Genomic DNA, 5853 nt, shown 5'->3' with positions numbered 1-5853 from the left:
CAACCACCCCGATATCTGTTGGAGGGACAACACAGCAGGGCACAAGCAATCCAGGAGGTTCCTGGAATGCGTGGATTACAACTTCCTTCTCCAAGCGATAGAGGAGCCGACAAGGAGAGGTGCCATGCTGGACCTTGTTCTCACCAACAAGGAAAGGCTGGTGGGGGACGTGAAGCTCAAGGGCAGCTTTAGCTGCAGCGACCATGAAATGGTGGAGTTCAAGATCCATAGGGCAGCAAGGAGGGCACACAGCAAGCTCACCACCCTGGACTTCAGGAGAGCAGACTTTGGCCTCTTCAGGGACCTGCTTGGGAGAGTCCCTTGGGATAAAGCCCTGGAGGGGAGAGGGGCCCAAGAAAGCTGGTTAGTATTCAAGGACCACCTCCTCCAAGCTCAGGAGCGATGCATCCCAACAAAGAGGAAGGCAGGCAAATGAGGAGAAGGAACACGCCTCCACAAAATCCAATGTGAATCAAAGTGAAGACGTTTATTAAGCATAAGCTGTCCCTTTTATACATTTTGTACTTTCCCTGGCTGTAAGCATGTGCATTGCTATTCGTTAATATTACTAAACATACTCTTCTTTGATGTGTTGATTGGTCACTGCTCTGCCACTGGTCCTTCCTTAATTGGCTCCATCAGTTCTTGTTTCTTCTCCTCTGTGTTCGGCTCCCACCGGCTACTCCCTCAATTCTTGTTTGCTCAGCTGCTGTTTTTCCTCATCTCTCCAAGGTCGGCTTGTTGACACTAGCTACATGAATCTTCTCACGCAGCTAGGCCTTCACTCCATACTCTCATACTTCTGGCTCATTACATGACCATTCTGCTCCAAAAACCCCTCTACAATTCCCCCTTTCTTTTCTTGAGCCAGAAAGGCCGTGTTTATTGTCCGCTGCAGGGCCCTTTGCAAGCAGGAGAATAAACACGGTAATACAAGGATGATAATACAAATCACAAACAATCCCATCAATAGCATTTTAATCAATCTGACCAGCCACCCTCCAATTCCCAAATTACCCAACCAGTCATCCAGGAACCCATGCTGTTCCCGTATTGTCTGTGTGGCATCCATGAGCTCTTTGATCTGCTTATGAATTGACCTGGAATGATCGTTCAGATCCATGCAACACATCCCATCAAACTCCTGACATCCGTGACCGTGCACTAATAATAAAAAATCTATAGCAGCTCTATTTTGTAAGGTAGCATGTCGGATACTATCTACATCATTGGCTAATGTTCCTAAAATTCTAGAAGTTTGATCAGCTCTTTTTGCAACCCAGCAAGCTAAATTTCGCAATTGTGTTAGTCCTTGTGCAGCAGCAACACCCGGTGCAAAAATAGAAGAAAGAACTGCTTTGGTCCTAGACCATAGTTCTACCTCATCTTTACATTCTTTCCCTAAGGTAGTGACACTTCTTTTAATCTTGTGTAGGTTAGTGTGGTTTAATATGACCTTTCGTGTAGGCATTAGTAAGCTTAATTTACCTATGGTACACGGACCTCCCAGTTTTTTACTGGGCAGCCCTGGCCAAGCCCTATCTCCACAAATTAGGAATAAACCTTCTAGTAATTTTCTAGGCATGGCCAAATCCGGTGCTGGCTCTGTTCGACTGCGCCCTACGTTTGCACACCAGATAGATTCATTTTGCCACAATGGATTACTGGGTGTGACATTTTGTAATCTCTTTATGTCATTCTGATAAATGTTTGATCCCTCTGTGTAATTGAAAAACACACAGGATTCTGCCTCTAAAGTTCCTAGGATGTCAAGTTCTTGGGGCTCTAAGGGACTGACAGGCAAGCTATCGTCCCATAAATCCCAATGTTCGCCACATTTCATTGCATTCTCACAGAGGCTCTGTTTCAGCACATTCAACCCTGCCACTATCTCCTTACTTTCAGATCTGTTTAAGGGGGCCCCCACTAGAAATGTATGAAAGTGTTGTTCAGGCTGAGCTAAGGAGGCACAAAACTGCGTCTGGTTCAAGCTCCGCATCAGAGTCACCCAAATGTTGTGACTCCCCTTCCATGGTGTAGGTGGAAGGACTATCGGTTGATGACCTTTTGTCAGGTCCAGGATCCAAAGCAGGCTTAACACAGAAAAAACAACCCCTTGCTTCATCATGACTGCGCCTTTTGCTCCCTTTTCTATACCTCCCACGCAAACCTTTTTTCACACTTCCCGCAGTCAGGGCACTGGATCTCTCGAGAGGTCAGTGTTCCGAGGCAGATCCTGAGTTGGCTCCTGTAGTTCGGGTTGTTTTTGTAGCCACGGCTTCACCCACTTAGCTGGTACCCATTTGGCTCCTGTATCTGTAACGACACATGCATACCCTCGACCCAACGTTATTAATTTCATTGGACCTTCCCACACACCAGTCACCCTATTTTTTACCATCACTTTGGCTTGTTCCTGTTCTTTCTGAAAAGCCTCCATACCTCCCTTTAATCCTGCACCATGTTTTACTGCTGGAGGTACAGAGTAGTCCTGTGGCAAGCGTAAAAAGTTTAGTACATAAAGCGCTTTACACAACCTGTCAGGAGGAGATAGCCCTGGCTCTCCCCCTTTTTGTTTTTGTAAAAGGTGTTTCAGAGTTTGATTCATGCGCTCCACAATAGCTTGTCCCGTTGGTGAATGTGGGACACCTGTTACATGTGTTATACCCCACAGTTGGAAAAAGTCCTGTGTGGCGCGTGCCACATAGCCCGGGCCATTGTCCGTTTTAATCGTCTGTGGAATGCCCAGGGCCGCAATAGCAGAACGCATGTGTCGTTGAACGTGTTTGCTGGATTCGCCTGTTTGTGCTGTAGCCCAGGTAGCAAGGGAGAAACAGTCAACACTCACGTGGACATATTTCAGCCATCCAAATTCAGGGATGTGTGTTACATCCATTTGCCATATCTCCAACGGTCCAGTACCGCGGGGGTTGATACCAGGTGCTAAACCACCCCCAAGATGTTGACAGTCTGGACAGGACTGGACTATCCCACGTGCATCTGCACTGCGTAGCCCAAACTGACGCCGCAGTACCTTAGCAGATTGATGGAAAAAGGCATGGGATCGTTGTGCTTGAGCGAAGCGATCAATTGAAGGCGCAGCCCAGGCAGGTGCGACAAGTTTGTCTGCCCGAGCATTGCCTTCAGCTAAGCCTTCCAGGAGTCCTGTGTGACTACGGATATGTGTGATGAAATATGGATGCAGTCGCTCTGTCAGCAAAAGCCATAATTCATGAAAAAGTTGGTATAGTTGTTCATTAGCTATCTCTTTGAGCAGAGCACGCTCCATCCTCTGGACAATCCCTACGACATATAAAGAGTCACATACCACATTAACAGGTGCTGTGTTCCATCGCCGGAAGACCTCCACCACAGCTCGCAATTCTAATTGTTGTGTAGACCCTTGAATGTCAGATAAAATTACATCATGCCACTTCCCATTGTCTAACCATGTTAGTGCTGCTTTTTGAGCTTTGCCTCCAGCATCTGTAAAAACGGTGACACCACTGACCGGACGTTCTGACCTTTTTGGTAATTCTTCCCATTGACCCAATTGCAGCACAGAGAAGTATTTGTGAGGGGGTAGATGTACCTTCAACTCGCCCCTATAATCCAATAACGCAACTTGTAATGGTATGGAATTTTGTAATGCCCATTGTAGATACTCTGCAACCAGTGGAATAACCAAAAAAGCAGGTTCGACGCCTGCTATCTCTACAACCCTCTGCCTTCCTTTCATTACAAGTTGTGCTATGGCCTCTACTTTCGTAGTGATGGTACGTTTTGGTTGCATAGGCAAAAAGATCCATTCCAGCACATGTAGAGGATCCTTGTCAGTCACCCACTGCATAATTAATGCCAGGGGGTGGCGATCGTGATTGATAACCAATACTCCAATACTGTAATCTGGGTCCCAACGGTGAGTGTATGCCATAGCTATTTTGGTACTCAGGTGTTTCAATGCCTGCTCAGCTTCCTGTGTCAATGTGCGGGGGGCATCTGCACCGCCTCCTCCCTTTAGCAATTGCATCAAAGGTGCCAATTCAGCATTGGTGAGACCACACAGGGTTCGCACCCAATTGAGGTCTCCCAACAGTTTTTGTACATCATTTAAAGTCCTGATATTCACACGAATTTCTAGTTTTTGGGGTCTAACAGTTGTTTTGGTAATTTCCCACCCAAGGTACTTCCAGTTTTCCTCCTGTTGTACCTTTTCTGGGGCTATTTGCAATCCACCTTTTGCTAGTTCAGTCTGCAGTGTATTAATCAATTGTTTTTTTATCCAATTGTTTCCCTGCTATTAGAATGTCATCCATATAATGGTATATAATCAAATTTGGAAAATTCCTTCACACAGGAGCAAGTGCCCAGGCCACATACATTTGACACATTGTCGGTGAATTTTTCATTCCCTGTGGTAACACAACCCAATGATAGCGTTTCATAGGTGCAGCTTTGTTCACTGATGGCACCGAAAAAGCAAATTTCTGATAGTCATCAGGGTGCAAAGGGATGGTGAAGAAACAATCTTTTAAGTCAATGATTAAAATGTCCCAATCTTTAGGGATCATATTGGGGGATGGGAGCCCTGGTTGTAGGGTTCCCATATCATCCATGACCTCATTGATTTTTCGAAGGTCATGTAACAAACGCCATTTGCCACTTTTTTTTGGAATAGTAAATATTGGGGTGTTCCATGGGCTTGTTGTGGGCTCAATATGACCTTTTTCCAGTTGCTCCTGTACCAAGCTTTCAAGGTGGGCGATTTTTTCTGCAGACAGCGGCCATTGATCAACCCAAACTGGGGTTTCTGTTTTCCAGGTTAGTTTTAGGATTGGTCGCCCTTCATCAATGGCCGCCTCTAAAAACCCTCACTGTTAGTTACCACACGTGCCCCTAATTGACTTAATGCATCTCTCCCCAGTAAACAAATGGGGACAGGCATCACATATGGTCTTACTGTACAGGTACTCCCATCCTGCAATTTGCAACAAATCACATTTGTACTGATTTTAGTGGTCTGTATTCCCCCGACCCCCAAAATGGGCGTAGGGGGGATCTCCAATGGCCACGAATGAGGCCACGCTGCTTGACTGATTATGGTAACGTCTGCTCCAGTATCAATCAGCATAATGACCACGCAAGTTTTCCCACCAGGTTCTTTTAGTGTTACCCGTTCTGTTGGTTTTGCCTTGCTGATATCCATTGCCAGATAAATGTCAGCCTGGCCTGTTGATCCAAAACCCCCAGCCCCTCTTATCTGATTCCCAGCTGTGGGCACAGCTGATTTAAAGGGGACCAGTTGTCCAATTTTTTCTCCTTTGGGTATATGAATTGGTGGCAGGGGGGTCCATACCATAATAGATATGACCCCTGTAAAATCGGCATCGATTATACCGGGTAAAACAAAAAGACCTTTTCGGGTCGTAGAGGATCGCCCGATAAGTAAGGCACTCAACCCGTGACCCAGTGGGCCTTTCATATCGGTGGGTATACATTGTACTTGCGGGTCTATCAGAGTCACCTCTACTGCTGTGGCAACGTCCACCCCAGCACTCCCTCTTGTGGCGGCGGCGACGCCATCCAGGCAGCCCGGGTGGAAGACCTGTTTTGTGTCATCGCGCTGGGTCTCCTCGCGCTCGCCCCCCCGTTTCCCAGCCGAGTTCCCTGCTTAGTGAATCTAGATCGGCATTCATCTGCACGGTGACCGTATTTCCGGCAGCGATTGCAGGTCCCTGCAAACTCGTGACTTTTTACTCGGCATTGAGCCTTAAGGTGTCCCGGTTTGCCACAGTTGTAACATTTTGGTCCCTGATCGCCTCTCCCTGATCGTACTAGAGGTTTCACCGCAGC

The 5853-nt window shown here is 46.9% G+C and overlaps 1 long non-coding RNA gene across 1 annotated transcript; it reads right to left on the bottom strand.

The window, feature by feature from the left end:
* Positions 1 to 466: 466 nt before the first annotated feature.
* Positions 467 to 2254, bottom strand: LOC137675780 (uncharacterized). The gene is made up of 2 exons (XR_011050001.1): positions 2171 to 2254; positions 467 to 902 (listed from the first exon to the last, which is right to left on the bottom strand). It is a non-coding gene; the product is annotated as an uncharacterized lncRNA (long non-coding RNA).
* Positions 2255 to 5853: the final 3599 nt, after the last annotated feature.

This window comes from Nyctibius grandis, chromosome W, assembly GCF_013368605.1.
Source record: "Nyctibius grandis isolate bNycGra1 chromosome W, bNycGra1.pri, whole genome shotgun sequence".
Classification (NCBI taxonomy): Eukaryota; Metazoa; Chordata; class Aves; order Nyctibiiformes; family Nyctibiidae; genus Nyctibius; species Nyctibius grandis.
This window is presented reverse-complemented; position numbering and strand designations above follow the sequence as displayed.